General features: G+C 36.4%; 1 protein-coding gene across 6 annotated transcripts in view; it reads right to left on the reverse strand.

The window, feature by feature from the left end:
• Positions 1 to 18,630, reverse strand: part of PEAK1 (pseudopodium enriched atypical kinase 1) — a 317,398-nt gene that overhangs the window by 209,003 nt on the left and 89,765 nt on the right. The window contains exon 3 of one of the 6 annotated variants that reach the window (XM_070358570.1): positions 16,837 to 16,915. The exons of the other annotated variants lie outside the window; for them this stretch is intronic. The gene's annotated coding sequence lies outside the window, so the exon portion shown is untranslated. The remainder of the gene's footprint in view (positions 1 to 16,836; positions 16,916 to 18,630) is intronic. 6 annotated transcript variants of the gene reach the window in all.

Below are 18,630 nucleotides of genomic sequence, written 5' to 3' on the forward strand. Positions count from 1 at the left end.
ATGCTTCTCTTAAAAATTTTCTGTTAAAAAAAATGGTACCTGTAATACCTCCACAGTATTAACAGTTTGAGATATATTTTACCAGTTTTGTTTTCCTCTATGAACATACGTATTCACACATCCAATAGTTTTATGGCTTTTCTTTTTATTTTAATTAAATGATAAATACACTAATGTCTACTCATACTCCTTCATTAGTCATGTCCTTATCATACATAGCCATCCTTAGATCTTAGCTCAAAAGTTATATTATCTGAGAGATCCTCCTTGGTTCCCAGACCTGGTTAAGTCCCTCTGACAGGCATGGACTTGGCTTTCCATACTGCTTTTTCCTAGTGCATATTACATTCCTAATCAAGTAATCAATTGAGAAATTAATCATTATTAATGTCTGTCTTCCCTCTAAAATGTGAGTTTCATGTATTATTCATCACAATTGCCCCAGCATGGTGCCTTGGGCACAGCAGGCATTCAGTGAAGAGTGACTAAATAAGTGAAAGAACAGTGTGTGTACACAGCAAAGGAACTACTAAAACCGTGTGACAGATACGGAAAATGTTCAAGATACCTTAGTAAAAAAGAAAGATGCACAGCAATGTGCACGGGAAACTTTTATTTTTAATAGTAATAACTAAAGCTTACTTGATGCACATAAAAAAAATAGACAACTTTGGGTGAGAAATTTAAGTATATTTTCAATTTCTAACGTATATAACTGTCATGCTTCAATTTTATATTTTTTGAGTTCTACGTCTCATTTCATCCACATAATCACCCACTCAGGTAGAGAGCCCCTAGCCACAGAAGAAGTGGCAGTAAAAGGTTAAATATGAACATGTGGTACTAGGGCTGGTTAAACACTGTCAGAGGAATGGTGTCTCCTGACAGTCGTGCACTCCTTACTAGCCCTAACAGTTTAACAATAAATAGTGAAAGTTGAAATTTCACGTGTATGATGTAACAGATTTTATTTTCTTGAGCTCCAATATCACTGCATACAGTGACTACAGCCATGAAATTAAAAGGCTCTTGCTCCTTGGAAAGAAAGCTATGATAAACCTAGATGGCCTATTAAAAAGCAGAGACATCATTTGGCCAACAAAGGTCTGGTAAGTCAGAGCTATGGTTTTTCCAGTTGTCATGTATGCATGTAAGAGTTGGACCATAAAGAAGACTGAGTGCCAAAGAATTGATGCTTTCTAATGGTGGTGCTGGAAAAGACTCTTGAGAGTCCCCTGGACTTCAAGATCAAACCAGTCAATACTAAGGGAAATCAACCCTAAATATTCATTGGAAGGACTAATGCTGAAGCTGAAGCTGTAATATTTGGCACCTGATGCATAGAGTAGACTCTTTGGAAAAGATCCTGATGTTGGGAAAGACTGAAGGCAAAAGGAGAAGGGGGCAGCAGAGGACAAGACAGTTAGATAGTATCACCAACTCAATGGACATAAATTTGAGCAAACTCTGGGAGATAGTGCAGTACAGGGGAGCCTGGCATGATGCAGTCCTTGGGGTCACAAAGAATCAGACATGACTTAGCAACTGAACAACAACAACTGTGCAACAACTGAATTTGAATTTAACAGCTACCTGTACATGTGTATGTGTGTGTGTTAAGTTGTGTGTGTTAAGTTGCTTCAGTTGTGTTGGCTCTTTGTAACCCTATGGACTGTAGCCTGTGGGGCTCCTTTGTTCATGAGATTTCCATGGCAAGAATACTGGAGTAGGTTGCCATGTCCTCCTCCAGGGGATCTTCCCACCCCAGGAATCGAACCCACATCATTTTATGTCTCCTGTATTAGCAGATGGGCTTTTTTACCACTAGAGCCATTTGGGAAGCCTTAATAGCTCTACAAGTTTAAATTAATCACTTTTATAATATTTCAAACGTCATACATATAGACAAATATTTATTGTGGCCCTAAGAAGACATCAATAGTAATTTTAAAAACTGGGTTACCTAGTGAGGCATGTGACAACTTTGATATAACCTCAGGGGAATTAGGCTGGGTGAAAAAAGTCAATCTCAAAGGTTATATACTATATGCCATTTACATAAAATTCTTGAAATACAAAATTTCAGAGGGGGACAGCAGATTAGCACTGGCCCAGAACTAGGGATGGTGGAGAGGACTGGGTGTAGCTATAAAGTGGTAGTATGAGGGAGCTCTTTGTGCTTATGGAACAGTTCTATACTGGGGCTACAGTGGTAGTTAGACAAAGCTACACAAGACAAAATTGCACAGAACCGGATATACACATAGAGAAATGCATGTAAAACTGATGAAATCTGAATAAAGTTTATGGATTGTATAGATATCAATTTCCTGGTTTTGCTATAGTACTATAGTTTTGTAGGAAGTTACCATTGGGGAACGGAGAAGGCAATGGCAACCCACTCCAGTACTGTTGCCTGGAAAATCCCATGGACGGAGGAGCCTGGTAGGCTGCAGTCCATGTGGTCGCTGAGTCGGACACGACGGAGCGACTTCACTTTCACTTTTCACTTTCATGCACTGGAGAAGGAAATGGCAACCCACTCTAGTGTTCTTGACTGGAGAATCCCAGGGACGGGGGAGCCTGGTGGGCTGCGGTCTATGGGGTCGCACAGAGTCAGACATAACTGAAGTGACTCAGCAGCAGCAGCAGCAGCAACCATTGGAGAAAATTAGGTGAAGAATACACAAGAATTCTGTACTACTTTGACAACTTGTGAATGCTTACCAATTTGAAATGAAAAGTTTTTAAAATGCCCCCCCCCAAAAAAAAGGTTGATAAATGATACAAAAAAAAAAAAAAACAAAAAAACCCCTCATAATTTGTCCTTGCCTGAAACCCTTTGAATCAGGTTTTTAGGAATATCCAATACACAGAGCAATAACTGGATTGGAAGAAATACGACATTGCAGAGCTGTGCAACAACAGAATGGGATCTCAAGCAGGCAGGGAGTTCCTCATTGGAGGTATTTCAACAAAGAGAGGATGATTTTCTAAGGGATATGGTAAGGGATATGGTAAAAATAACTCATATTAGTTTTTAAGTGGGGTTTCCCTGGTGGCTCAGATGGTAAAGAATCTGCTGCAGTGCAAAGACTAGGGTTTGAGTCCTGCGTTGGGAAGATTCCCTGGAGAAGGGAATGGCAACCCACTCTAGTATTCTCGCCTGGAGAATTCCATAGAGAAGCCTGGGGGTTATAGTCCATGGGGTCATAAACAGTTGGACGTGACTGAGTGACAAATACACACACAAATATCTACTCTAAGCCACCATTTATAGATTTGACTAACATATGGGATAGCTAACACAAATCCCACTCCCTCTCTTCCCAACGTGTGATCGTATCAGACATTATGAGATCCTACCACTCCTTTCCAAATGTCCCCTGGAAGCCTCCTAATTGTTAACCCTGCTTATTTAACTTATATGAAGAGTACATCATGTGAAACGCTGGGCTGGATGAAGCACAAGGTGGAATCAAGATTGCAGGGAGAAATATCAATAACCTCAAATATGCACATGATACCACCCTTATGGCAGAAAGTGAAGAAGAACTAAAGAGCCTTTTGATGAAAGCAAAAGAGGAGAGTCAAAAAGCTTAAAACTCAACATTCAAAAAACTAAGATCATGGCATCCAGTTCCATCACTTCATGGCAAATAGATGGGGAAACAATGGAAACAGTGATAGACTTTTTTTCTTGGGCTCCAAAATCACTGCAGATGGTGACTGTAACCATGAAATTAAAAGATGTTTGCTCCTTGGAAGAAAAGCTATGACTAATCTAGACAGCATATTAAAAAGCAGAGACATTACTTTGCTGACAAAGGTCCGTCTAATCAAAGCTATGGTTTTTCCAGTAGTCATGGATGGATGTGAGAGTTGGTCCATAAAGAAAGCTGAGTGCCGAAGAATTGATACTTTTGAACTGTGGTGTTGAAGAAGACTCTTGAGAGTTCCGTGGACTGCAAGGAGATCAAACCAGTCAATCCTAAAGGAAATCAGTCCTGAATATTCATTGGAAGGACTGATGGTGAAGCTGAAGCTCCAATACTTTGGCCACTTGATGTGAAGAACTGACACACTGGAAAAGACCTTGATGCTGGGAAAGACTGAAGGCAGGAGAAGGGGATGACAGAGGATGAGACAATTGGATGGCATCACCGACTCAATGGACATGAGTTTGAGTAAACTCTGGGAGCTGGTGATGGACAGGGAAGCCTGGGATGCTGCAGTCCATAGGGTCGCAAAGAGTTAGACATGACTGAGTGATGGAACTAAACTGACCACTTTTTTCCAAATGTCCCCTGCTGCTGCTGCTAAGTCGCTTCACTCGTGTCCGACTCTGTGCGACCCCATGGACTGCAGCCTACCAGGCTCCTCCGTCCATGGGATTTTCCAGGCAAGAGTACTGGAGTGGGTTGCCACTGCCTTCTCCGCCAAATGTCCCCTGGAAGCCTCCTAAATGTTAACTGATACTCTGGGTAGTCACTGCCAGTTAGTCAGAGCTGATACCTCCTAACAATGCAGTCCATATTCTATAAAATCTTCAATAATGGCAAAACTATAAATCTTAATTCAAAATAAAGCTTTGCCAAACCTTGTGCTAGACTGAGACTAACAGCCTAATACGTTCTAGAGAAGACTGTCTCCAGCTGCAACAGTAATCATAATCACTATGATAATGCTTTGAAATTTAATAGCCACTCTGATCTAATGACCTAATAGTAATGGAACTTTATCATTGCAAATAAATTAGTCTTACCTTTCAAACTCTTCTTAGAGAAAAGGTGAGAAATTATTCTTGGCCTATAACAGGTGAAATTTTAGCACACACAAAGTGAGCAATAGTTTGCCCCAAACACAGTTAACAACAAACAAAAAAAGTATACCCAAGTACCACTTGAGTATAAAGCTCAAGACTTTGAATCTTTTGAGCATTCTAAAAACACTTCAATTTCAAAAGGAGTATAAAAAAGAAAATCTCAAATAGGAAAATTAAGTTTACACTTAGTAACTAAAACTATTATCTCTGACAATTGAAGAGTTAATATTAATAACTAACTTTGAAAGATTCTAAATTAAAGAAAGCAAAGGGAATCAAAACTGGCTGTCACTGCCAAATAGGAAATCTTTGATGAATACCTAGAATCTGGGAGCAGCTCATGATACTAAAGGAAAAGAATACTTCAGCTAATCAGTTCAGTTCAGTTGCTCAGTCATGTCCGACTCTTTGCGACCCCATGAATCGCAGCACGCCAGGCCTCCCTGTCCATCACTAACTCCCAGAGTTCACCCAAACTCATGTGCATCGAGTCAGTGATGCTATCCAGCCATCTCATCCTCTGTCATCCCCTTCTCCTCCTGCCCCCAATCCCTCCCAGCATCAGGGTCTTTTCCAATGAGTCAACTCTTCGCATGAGGTGGCCAAAGTATTGGAGTTTCAGCCTCAGCATCAGTCCTTCCAACGAACAGACTTCAGCTAATAAACAGACCTACAGCACAGAGATAAAAGGTTCTTTGAAGAGTTTCATTGTTTCTTAAGATGTTTTAAAGAATAAGAAAAGGTAAAACCAAGCACTTCAGCTAGCTGAGAAATAAAATAAAAATATCAGATGTGTACCTCCTGTAGACCTCTGTTTTCTAATATGGTCCATCATTAAATCCTCTCAAATAGCTGTTCTACTCCACGCGACAATCTGTCCTAACATTCTGGGCCTGCTAACACCAAATTTACAGATGTACCCAATTAGAGCCAAGCAAACTGATTGTCATTTTTAGCAATATCACTAGAGATGGTGCTTTATTCTTTCTTTCTTCATTTTTCTTATTTGCAAGATAGGAAGTTGCTCCCAATAGAAAGCATCTTTAAAGGGTCAACTCCAAAGCAAGGCCAAAATATGAGGTTTTATTATGATAACCAAAATGCATCTTTGTAACAAAAATATTGTTGTGTTTTATGATATATTTTGATTTTTCTCTTGGTAATTGTCACTGACATTGGTGACATATGATATAAAAACAAGAAACAGCTTTAGAAAGATTCTCCAAGGTAAGAATGGTTGCCTCCTTCAGTCAGTAGTGACTTCTGATCTCTTGATCTTAGTCTCTCCTTATTCCCTACTGTCATCGCAACCAAGAGAAATCATTTGGTAATAAACTGATTTAATAAATCAGTTTTATTTAATAAATAAAAAATTTGGTAATAAACTGTCCACTCCTACCATATTGTAATTATTTGTATATGTAACTTTCTCTTCCATTGTCCTCATTTAGAATAAAACACTTTATCTCATACATTTTCTATTGATGCTTGCACATAGCAGGCCTTGGGGAAATGTTTACCAAACATTTAATAATCATGGCAAAACCCGCCACTGTTTACTAGAATTTTATTTTCCAGGTTTTTCTAGACTAAATAAAACAGAACAGCAACATCCAACAACTTGTGCTTTGCCGCTGCCGTTCATTATTTTTCACATCCAGGAGACGAGCTAGTTGAGTCTCTTATTTCTTTGTGTCAAAATTTAAGACTTCAGAGGCCGACAATGACCTCCTCGAGGGCAGGAATCACATCTTATTTATGTCTATACTCCTAGTACCTGGGTATGGAATATGAGCTCAATAAATGTTTGCTGAGTAAAGGCATTATTAAACTGATCCACAGTGCATTTTCCATACTGTCTAAAAATAATTTCTAATATTGTACCCATAATCCATGTAGAAGAATCTCAAAATATTTGTCCCATTAGAGTTTACAAGGCAATTTGGTGCAGAGCAGTGATATATTAAATTGAATTCAGTTCCTAAGTTCTATGTAGAGTAAAATCTGAATATGAAAAAAAAAAAAAAGAGGTAAAAATACCCCATCTAGAATACATTCGGAAAACCCTTACGTTAGTGCAACCTCAGCAAACAGGTGGAGCTGAGTTGTCATGCGCTTTTATATTGAGAGGATAAATGAGCAGTGACAGGGCCACAGAAAAGCCAGAAGCAGTTAAACTCCTTGTAAATTCTACATTCTCTGGGCTAATTAAAGTTCTCAAGTGGAAATCCCACCTTTCTATTTTGGAAGTGATTTTAAAAAGATGTTCGTGAGGTCTTTAGATCTATTTTCCTTCAACAATATACAGATGAAATTTTCTTGGCTTATAAGTTAAAGATGATTTTTCTAATTGGGATCTGGAAATCCAACTACATCTTTCTCACTGCTTTTTAAAAATCTCTCTCCCTTTTAGTGACCAAGATTCTTTGATATGAATATAATCAACATAAATGTTAAGTTACTTGAAGCTGAAGTCATTATGAAGAATGGATTAAGATTTAAAAATAGGTACAAATAGAAGATAATAGTATAAATAGGACAGAGAACTGGAGATAACTGTAATTTTTCCAAAATAAACTATAACCATAGACTGCATCTAACTTCTACAGTTTAGAAATCTAATACTATACAGTTAGAAATTTGTCTATTAAATGTTCTAAATGTTAAGAGAAATATGATCTCAAAATATTCTCCACAGACTATAAGAGTTAAAATCTCCCCATCTGCTAAGCCATTTCAGTCATCTATCTAAGCATCCTTCTCCTGTTTCCCTGCCTTACTCCCACCCAGATTCATCTTTGGATTTTAGAGACTGATATAATGAACTTCATCTTTAGTGGCCTATTAACTTTGATAAAGGGACTCTAAAATATTGATAACAAACACTTTCAACTATTCTCTTGTGATAAAAAACTACAATATTCTGGGTCTTACTTTTGGTCTTAACAATCTTTCCAACAGATGAGTAAACACAGAACTTTTAAATTAAGAGAAATAAAAGGAAGGACACAAAGTATTTCCAATAAAAACATAAATGCCAGAACCATTTTGAAACAAAGTTATACTCTCTTCATTAGAATGAAAATTAATCTACATTTCCTCCTGGTATAAATGAAACACAGGGCTAGAAAGCTTTGTTTTGAGACTCCTTCTCTCTTTATTTCAATTTGTATTTTCCATCTGATGACAGCATTGTCTGAAAACAGGGAATTTCCCTCATCATAGAAATTTTCTGGTGGCACTCTAGAAGGAAAAAAATCATTCTTGGCTCCCAGTCCAATTGCCTAGTAATGGTAGAAAGACAACTCTCTAAGACAGTAAGATGGCTCTGGAACTGATCTCATTTACCCCAAAATATAGAATCATTCATAGTCTATATTCTTGATATTATTCTGTTTAGGAAGTAGCTTGTCATTTGGGATGTACTTAAAAAATTATCAGTGACAAATGAGTTCTTGATAGAGGTAGACAGAAGATAAACTACTTTATGTACACTATATTTTAAAAATTCTCAGAAAATTTTTAGTAAGCAAAATAATCCCAGTGGGTGCTACGATTCTTTACCTCAAGTAAACGTATTTAACAACAAACTACATCCAAGAATGTCTTTTACAATAACAATGATATTCAACTATCACTTAAAGTAAACTTTCAAAACATGCAACAAAAATCCAAATACTTCTGATAGGGCTCACTGTTTTCCACAGAAATTAATAATATCATTAAGGCCAAAAATAAGCAACCAAATTTTAGAAATAAGAACCAAAGATTTTCTACTAAAATGTATTCCCAAATGATTATCAACACAATGGTGAATAGCTTAATGATCTTTTAATAACTATAAAATCAAGTATTTGGATGTTAAACTATTCCCTGCACTCATAAGATTACTATTCTAAATTAAGTAAATCAATATTGGGAAAAGGGTACATCTAAATTAAAACCAGTCAGTTAAATAAAGAAACAACCCAATGAATCATTATAAATTCCTATGCCAATAAGATAAAAACTCAAACTTGGCTCTAATGTATTCAAAGTATGTCTGTATTTCTTTTACACTCACAGTCTTTGTAAATAAGAGGCAGATAATCATTAAACAAGTTCCTTTTTATAACTTATACAAATATGTTTAACAACTGACCAGTTTTAAACATAAATGGAACATTATGTCAAAAACTACAAAATACACTAAGGCCATAATTAAATATTCCTATTTAACAAGAAAAAATTAAATATCAATTATGATTGAATTGTTTTATGTTAATCCTGAAAAACTAAACCACTATACCAACTTTAATAAAATACACTAGATATTCTTTTTGATATAATCGGAATCATTAAAAAGAATATGTTTTAAGTGGGAAAAACATAATGTTACTACAAAAGTCAAAGGTTAAAATGATAATTAAGAAGATATTTATACTCTGAAGATTTAAGAATTAATTGACACACCTATGAACAATCAATCATCAACAAAAGAGACATATACACTGGGGCAAAGACAAAGACAATCTCTTTAGCAAGTGTAACTGGGAAAGCTGAACAGGCACATGTAAACCAATGAAGCCGGGACACATCCTCACACCATACACAAAAACAGAGCCAAATGCTTTAAGACATAAATATGAGACCATATGTTAATCCTATATGAAAACATAGGCAAAACCAGTATTTTCTTAGGTCTGCCAAGGCAACAGGAATAAAAGCAAAAATAAACAAATGGGACCTAATCAAACTTGGAAGCTTTTGCACAGCAAAGGAAACCATAAACAAAATGAAAAGACAACCTACAGACTAGGAGAAAATATCTGCAAAGGATGTAGCAGACAGGGGCTAAATTTCCAAAATATACAAACAGCTTCTATAATTCAATAACAATCCCTCCAAAACAAACAAACAACCCAGTTGAAAAATAGGCAGAAGCCCCAAGTAGACATTTCTCCAAAGAGGACATACAGATGGCCATTAGGCACATGGAAAGATGCTCACTGTCACTAATTATTACAGAAATGCAAATCAAAACAACAATGGGGTACCACCTCACACCAGTCAGAATGGCCATCATTAAAAAGTCTACCAATAATAAATGCTAGAGAAGATATGGAGAAAAGGGAACCCTCTAACACCGCTGGTGGGAATGTAAATTGGTATAGCCACTCTGGAAACCAGTGTGTAGAGATTCTGCAAAAAACTAAAAGCAGAGTTGCCATATGATCCAACAATTCCACTCCTGGACATATATCCAGAGAAAAGTCTAATTTGAAAAGATACATGCACCTCTATGTCCATAGTAGCACTATTTACAATAGCCAAGATATGGAAAAAACTTAAATGTCCACTGATAGATAAATGGATAAAGAAGATGTGGTACATATATACAATGGAATATTACTCAGCCATTAAAAATAATGAAATAATGCCATTTGCAGCAACATAGATGCAACTAGAGATTATCATACTACATCAAGTAAAAAAAAAAAAAAGAAAGACAAATACCATGTAATATCACTTACATGTGGAATTTAAAATACAACACAAATGAACATACCTACCAACAAAAACAGACTCTCAAATATAGAGGACAGACTTGTGGTTGCCAAGGAGGAGCGAGGTGGGGAAGGAAAGGACTAGGAGTTGATTAGCAGATGCAAACTATTATATATAGGATGGATAAACAACAAAGTCCTACTGTATATTCAGTATCAATGATAAGTCATACTGGAAAAGAATACAAAAAAGAACATATGTGTATATATATGTATATTACTGAGTTACTTTATTGTAGAGCAGAAATTTAAACTTTGTAAATCAACTATATTTCAATAAAATCTTAAAAAAAGAATTAATTGATAAACATGTTATGGGAAAAGAAGGAAATGGCAACCCACTCCAGTACTCTTTCCTGGAAAATCCCATGGACAGAGAAGCCTGGTAGGCTACAGTCCATGGGGTCGCAAAGAGTTGGACATAACTGAGAGACTTCTCTTTCTTTCCTTTTCTTTATGGGAGAAGAAGCGAGCCCTCCAACAGTTCACAATGACTTCAAGGACATTTTAATACCACAACTAACAGCTTCTGGACAACTACTACCCTGCAGTCCAGTGGAAATGACTCTAGTTTAATAATGGAAGTTTCACTTTCCAATAACAGAAGATCAGTTTACAATAAACCATATGGATTTTAATCCATAATGATAGGCCCATTATTACAAATACATTTTAAAAACTTTTCCAAGTATGAGCCTAAGCTTTCTCTTCAATGAAAACAATAGTGTATAAACCTTATACAGTTGTGGGGATTAGAAACAATGTTTAAAAAGTTTCTAGCACAGAGAACTTGCAGGGTATCTGGCACAATTACATGTTTTAAATATACTACAAAACTGCACATTAAACATCTTTAAAAAGAATGAAAAAAAGCAACACCTGGGTTAAAGATCTAACATCATTCAGACCAAATTTAGTAACTGACATTCTTTTGTACAGTATTCTGTACAAAAACTTTCTAATGTTGTAACAAAACCACCAAAGGTTTTAGTTAATACAGGAGCCAAATTAAAAACATAAATAAAGAAAACAGAATAAATAATATTTACTGGCTACGTATTACCACACTAGGCACAAAGCTAGCAACATATGACAATAAATCTATATTATAGTTTTACTGATGAGGAAACTAAGGCTCTGAGAGCTATTCAGTGGCAGAGCTGGGATTCATGAGGGTCTGAATGATAGCAGACTATTTTCTGTCCACAGTACCACACAAAATTCATAGAAAAGTAATTAAGAAATTCAGAAACCATAAACTAGGCAAGATAGGTGTTTTTGAAGCACAGGAATTATTCTCACTTAAACATTTAGGGAACAAGAAGAATACCAGTTGTAGGTCATTGGAAAACTTAACCAAAAAACCAACATGCCCATTAGACAAAAAAAAAAAAGTCAGATATAGCAAAATATTTACCATCAAGTTGCTTAATAGATATACAAAGATCTAGGAGGTATAGATGGTTTTCCAGACTACAAAAACAGTAGTTCATAGATTAAATTTCTTCATATCTAAAATGTAAGATATTTCTCTTTCTATAAAGAAGAAAAAAAAAACATACTTATTTTTTATTAAAGTATAGCCAACAGGCCATGAAGTAATTTTGCAATTTTTAAAACAAGTGCCATTACATATTTGCAATTTACTAGTGATTTCAAACCAAAATACAAAGCAAAATAGACTTTTATCATGGCCACCGTGCTCCTTGCATCATCTGGATAGATACTTGCTCCTCGGATCAAAAATCCAAAATCTCCATTTTCCAGGTAATTTTAGAGGACTAAACATTGCCAATCAGAGCAAGGGAGAAAAAAGCAACAAAGCAAGGGCTACTATTTTCCTGCAATACAAAACTCAAGTTATGCCTCCAGGTAATAAGAGTTTTATTGATTTACCATTTAAGAACTCAACCATGCAACTAGAGACTGTCATACTAAGAGAAGTCAGAAAGGGAAAGACACATACCATATGATATTATTTATACGTGGAATCTAAAATATGACACGAATGAACCCATCTACGAAACAGAAACAGATTCATGGACATAGAGAACAGACCGGGGGGTGCCAAGGGGAAGGTGGGTGAGTGAGGGATAGAGTAAGAGGTTAAGGCTAGCAGATGTAAGCTATTACATATAGAATAGATAAACAACAAGGGCCTACTGTACAGCAAAGAGAACTATATTCAATATCCTGTGATGAACCACATGGAATCATAATGGAAGCATAATGGAAAAGAATATAAAAAGAGAATGTATATGTAAACAGAATCACTTTGCTATATAGCAGAAATTAACACAACACTGTAAATCAACTATACTTCAGTTAAAAAAACAAACTCAGTTATAACCAAGACTGAATTCCAGTCTTTTTTTTCTCTCTGCCATTCAGCATGTTCTAGATCAGTACAACTCTTACCTAGTTTACAGTAAATTGGTTTTCAAGTGTTCTAATATTTGATATAATCAAGCAAATCAGAAAGATAAGTCAGAGGAGAAAACTCACAGTGCATTCTAACGATTTGTACAAATAATTTTCAGGAAATCAGCAACACAACTCACACTCATTAGCTAGGATGACCTAGATGTGACCATCCTGTTGATTGACACTGCAGTTTTTTGTCACTGGGTTACTCTGCATCAGTGATGATGTAAAAACAGCAGAACATATAAGTAAAAATGTACCCCGGCCACACCAAATTTATAAAAACTGTAATAAAGCAGTCTTCTAAGAGTTTACTTCACAAAGGAAAACAAGGATGACAGGGGAAATGCTGACTACAGTCTGCCCAGGCTTGAAAAAAGTTGTAATTTCCTTCCTCAATCAATTTCACTAGTCAGTTAACTAACATCCTGGTTCTAATTTAAGGGCTGGGCCTGCTCACTGTCTGAATCACCAGACAGAAGGGAATGGCAAACACAAAAAGGAAAAAAATACAACTCAAATTTTTAAATGTGTGTAATACTTTTAAATGTGTGTAATCAGGGAAAAAACACAATAAAAACAAAAGTAGCTTTAAACTTTTTTTCTCTGATTTTAAAAGTAATAGTGGGGCTTCCCTGGTGTGTGTGTATGTGTGTGCTCAGTTGTGTTCGACTTTTTGCAACCCTGTGGGCCCACCAGGCTCTCTTCTGTTCATGGGATTCTCCAGGCAATAATACTGGAGTGGGTTGTCAGTTCCTCCTCCAGGGGATCTCCCTGACCCAGGGATTGAACCCGAGTCTCTTCTGTCCCCTGGATTCTTCGAGAATCCGCCTGCCAATGCAGGAGACACAGGTTTGATCTCCGATCTGGGAATATTCTACATGCTGTGGAACAACTAAGCCCATGCTCTAGAGCCCAGGAGCCACAGCTACTGAAGCCCACTTGCCTAGAGCCCGTTACACAGCAAGAGAAGCCACCGCAATGAGAAGCCTGGAAACCATGACGAGAGAGTAGCCCCACTCTCTGCAACTAAAGAAAAGTCTGCGCAGCAACTAAGATCCAGCACAATAAAAAATATATATAAATAAAATTAAAAATAAATAAATAAAAGTTACAGAAAATTTGAAAAGCACAGACGTGTATAAAGAAAAAGTCATCAGTAACTCCATCAGAGATAATTAAATATATATTAGTATATCAACACATACACAGTTATTTTTTCAAAAAGGTGTTTGTGGGTGTACATTACAAATCCAGAATCAAACCTCTTCTCATCATTGGTCCAAACTACTATCATCTGTTGTCCGGGTTATTACAATAGCCTCTTAACTCCATTTTCCCAGTACTGTTCCTCTCCAGTCTATTCTACACAAAACAGCCAAAATGATTTTAAAAGTCAATCAAATTTCATTTCTCCGCTCAAAATCCTACAATGACTTCTCGTCTTAGAATCATAAAGGCCAAAGTGCTTATAATGACCTATAAGATAACTCTAATGGCCCTCCATTTTCATCCCCAATCTTTACTTCTCTTACCTTATTTCCTACACACTGTATCCCTTGGTCTATCGGACTCAGGGCTTCCCTTGTGGCTCAGCTGGGAAAGAATCTGCCCGCAGTGCGGGAGACCTGGGTTCAATACCTGGGTTGGGAAGATCCCCTGAAGAAGGGAACGACTACCCACTCCAGTATTCTGGCCTGGAGAATTCCATGGACTATATAGTCCATGGGGTTGCAAAGAGTTGGACACAACTGACTGACTTTCACTTTCACTTTATCTGACTCAGCTACTGACCAGCTGACTCCAGCTACTGACTCCAGCTCTTGCTGGAACACATACATATCTCTGCCTGAAGTCTTTGGACCTGCAGTTCCCTTCATCAAGAACATTTCCCCCCTGACCCCCCCGGCCCAGATAAAACATTGCTTTCTCTCTCCTTAGCTTTCTTTAGGTCTCTATTCAAATGCCACTTTTCAGAGGGGCTTCCCTGGTGGCTCAGTGGTAAAGAATCGCCTGCGAGTGCAGGAAACGTGGGTTCAATCCTAGGTCCAGGAAGATCTCACATACTTCAGAGAACTAAGCCTAAGCACCTCAACTACTGAAGCCTACTAGAGTCCCTGGGCTCCGCAAGAGAAGCCACCGCAATGAGAAGCCTGAGCAATGAAACTAGAGAGTGGCCCCTGCTTGCTGCAAATAATGAAAAGCCCAAGCAGCAATGAAGACTGAGCACAGCCAAAACTAAAACAAATAAAATTTTTTTAAAATGTCACTTTTCAGAGACTTCCTTAACTTACCTTATATAAAGTAGCAAAATTCCTTCTCTTTTTCCTTGGTATTTCCTATTTACCATTAACCCTGTTATATTTTTCTCCAAAGCACTATCGCCAACTGACAAATTTTTTGTTTATGGTTCTGTCTCTCCTGACTAAACTGCAAATTCTATGACAGCAAAGAAAGAATCTGTTTCGTGACACACACACCCCTGCCCGCCCCATCGCCAACCCCCGCGCCCCGCCCCCACCCCGCCCCGCCACACACACACACACACACACACACACACACACGGCACTCTACCTCTACATTCTAAAACAATATCTGGACTGTCACTATTTGTGAGTGAATGGCTGAATAACTGCATGAGCAACTGGGATCAGACTATACCTAAAATTTATACTCAGCCTTTATCATTTACTATTATTATCTGGTAAAGCATTCCTAATTTTCACATAGCATCCTATTATAGATACAGACCACAGTATATTCAATTTTCTACTTTGAATATTTAGGTTGTTTCTAAATTTTGTTGTTCTAAATTTATAATATCATAAATATCTTTGTACACACTTTTATATCCTCATATATACCAAATATCCCTGAATATATACCTTCTTGCACAGCTTTGGTAGTTTTTTTAGGATAAAGTATTTTAAATAAAATTGTTGGATCAAAAAGCAAATATATCATGAATGCTTTCAACACATTTTATAAACTATAAACATCAATAGGTGAGTGTAAGTAAGATGAATACATAGTATACATGGATAAGAGTGTGCACATGATAGAGCACAACAATCAGAGGTAAGGAATCAGAATTATATGCAACACAAGGATAGATCATTTAAATGAAAGGCTGAATTTTTTTAAAACAATATAAAAAGTTTAAACTTTGAAAAAAGAAGAAAACAGAAAAAAACAATAAAATGAGATATATAGCCCAGTGTCATTTATAAAAATTATAAATTTATACACAGAAAACACTATGTATTTTCTAAAGATACAGAAATATCCAAAGATGTATGCTATGCTATGCTATGCTATGCTAAGTCACTTCAGTCGTGTCCGACTCTGTGCGACCCCATGTTAACTACCTTAGAATGGGTGCTTATGAAAGGAAGCTAAATGAGTAGAGACAGGGACATAAGTGGGATAAAGACAACAAAATAACCAATCAAGATACAGGTCTAGTCCTTGGGATGCCAGCATGAGAAGCATTATTCTTCTCCTAAATGCTGGGAAAGAGATAGGGGAGTAAAGAAAATCCAAATAAACTCAACTGGGCCAGTATAATCATAAGAGTTCCATGTAAACAAAAACTGTTCTAAGTACAATTATACAAAATTAACATCTTTCATTTTAAAAGGAGCCAAGAATATTTCACATATTTTAGAAAAAATTCAGTAAATATTGATTTTTTTTAAAAATCAAGAAACTATAATCATAGGATTATAGTCAATAATCTAAAGTAACTATATGACCAAACTGAGAATTTGATGATTTGTCTGAAATTACTAGGTCTATAACATCCCAAGATTAATCTGAGTACAATACTGACCATAAAAGACCCTGAAGATAACATTCCAAACACTATAAATCCAGCATTGGGAATCTATACAAACTCAATTTTTAATTTACACATTTGTCATAGAAATCATGTTACAAAATATTTACCATAGACCAAATCCTGTGAATGAAATAACATCTAAAACCATGGCATCACATAAACTTTAGAAAATACAGTAGGAAAAAGTCACTTCTCAGTACCTCTTTATTGGTATAGCACCCATATAAACACAGTCTTAAATAGAAGGAGTACGGAGAAAAAATCTGAAGCACACTTCATCTGAGAAATGAACAAAGAAGAGGAAACTATTTTAGCATTTCATGCAATGGAATTGAGCAAGAACTTTTGAAAAATCACTTCCCTTAGCATATTGGTCTATTCTTATTAAATTACAACTGAATCTGCCAATGATGCTTTACAATATAATAGATTCTTCAGGAAGTCAATAAAAAAACAATCTGGATTGGAAGTGCAATTATATAGCTTTCTGGAACCTATAATAAATGATCTTGAGGAAGAGGGATATCACTATTTTTCAAATGTACAAAACAATGTAAGTTCAAGCTTTTTTCTGCTACTGAACTCAAACTATACACCAAAGGATGCAAAATGAGCAACAATAACCAAATCAACAGTGACAGGTTAGTGTGCACAACTAACACAGCAGACAATGGGAACAGCTTTCTCTAAAGACTGCAGTCCTGTGTAACGCAGATTTAATTTAGGTCACAGAAAATTCTACGAAGATCTGACAGCTTCTGCTTTGACGAGATGAAACTTGCTGCATACATCAGCATAAATAATTAGGTTCAACTGTACATTCACCAAACAAAATAAAGTAACTTTCCTCAAGCTGGGGGAGGAAGCTATAGCTTTACCTCTACCTTGAATTGTAGGGATCTTCTGATTTATCCTAGAAACAGTGTTCTCTTTTAGAACTGATAATTACAGTTGTGCTGTTTGGTTGCTAAGTCATGTCCAACTCTTTTGCTGCATCATGAACTATATCTCACCAGGCTTCTCTGTCCATGGGATTTCCCAAGCAAGAAAACTGAAGTGGGATGCCATTCCTTCTCCAGGGTATCTTTCTGACCCAGGGATCAAACCCCACCTCCTGCAATGGCAGGTGGATTCTTTTCCACTGAGACCCGGGAAGCCCATAGTAAAGGAAACACACAATAAACAGAGTCCCCAAAGGGACTTTCACTGAGGGTGTGCTGATTTTATCCGAGGTTAGGGAACTAAGATCTTATATTCTTCATTAAAAAACAAACAAACAAAAAAAGAGTCACCAGAAAGAAATCTACAAAAGGTAGGATCTTCAATTAGCAGTTCACTTTAAATAATTAAGTCTTTCTGGCTTCTGTTGAGTATTTTTAACAGGGTAGCTGCAGAACATGATATCAATGATATAATGTCATTTGTGTTTGAATTCTAAGAGCCACACACACACACACACAGCCCCCCAAAAAAAGCTTTTTTAGATTCAAGTCAGTAAACCTCTGGAGGGTTGAAAAATTTAATGTACAGGTCAGTACTGTCTATTTATACTAATACAGGAAACCAATATAAAATTATAACTGTTAACAAATTATTTAACATTAAATGACTCTTTAATTAAAGAAATATTCTTTCCTATAGTAAAAATAAAATCCTATAAATTGCAAACACAATGCTGAGTTTTGAAATAAACAAGTTGATGAAATAGGTGTAATATACATAGTGTTGTTAATGTGAAATTTAAAAACTTGTAAAAATCCCATAAAGTATGATACACAAATACTTAGTAAACTATAAAAACATGCTTAGATTTGAAAAATACCAAATTCATAAAACTGATTACTTCTGAGACAGGGAGAGGGATGAGACTGGGAGGGAGTCACAGGAGTCTCAATTACCATGATTCTATAATCTGTATATTTATCGGCTAAAATGTTAACAGCTTATTTGGCAGGCAATATTTTATTTGCCATGGGTCTACGATAATGGTAGAC

The sequence above is a fragment of the Bos mutus genome, chromosome 21 (genome assembly GCF_027580195.1).
Source record: "Bos mutus isolate GX-2022 chromosome 21, NWIPB_WYAK_1.1, whole genome shotgun sequence".
NCBI classification, from domain to species: domain Eukaryota; kingdom Metazoa; phylum Chordata; class Mammalia; order Artiodactyla; family Bovidae; genus Bos; species Bos mutus.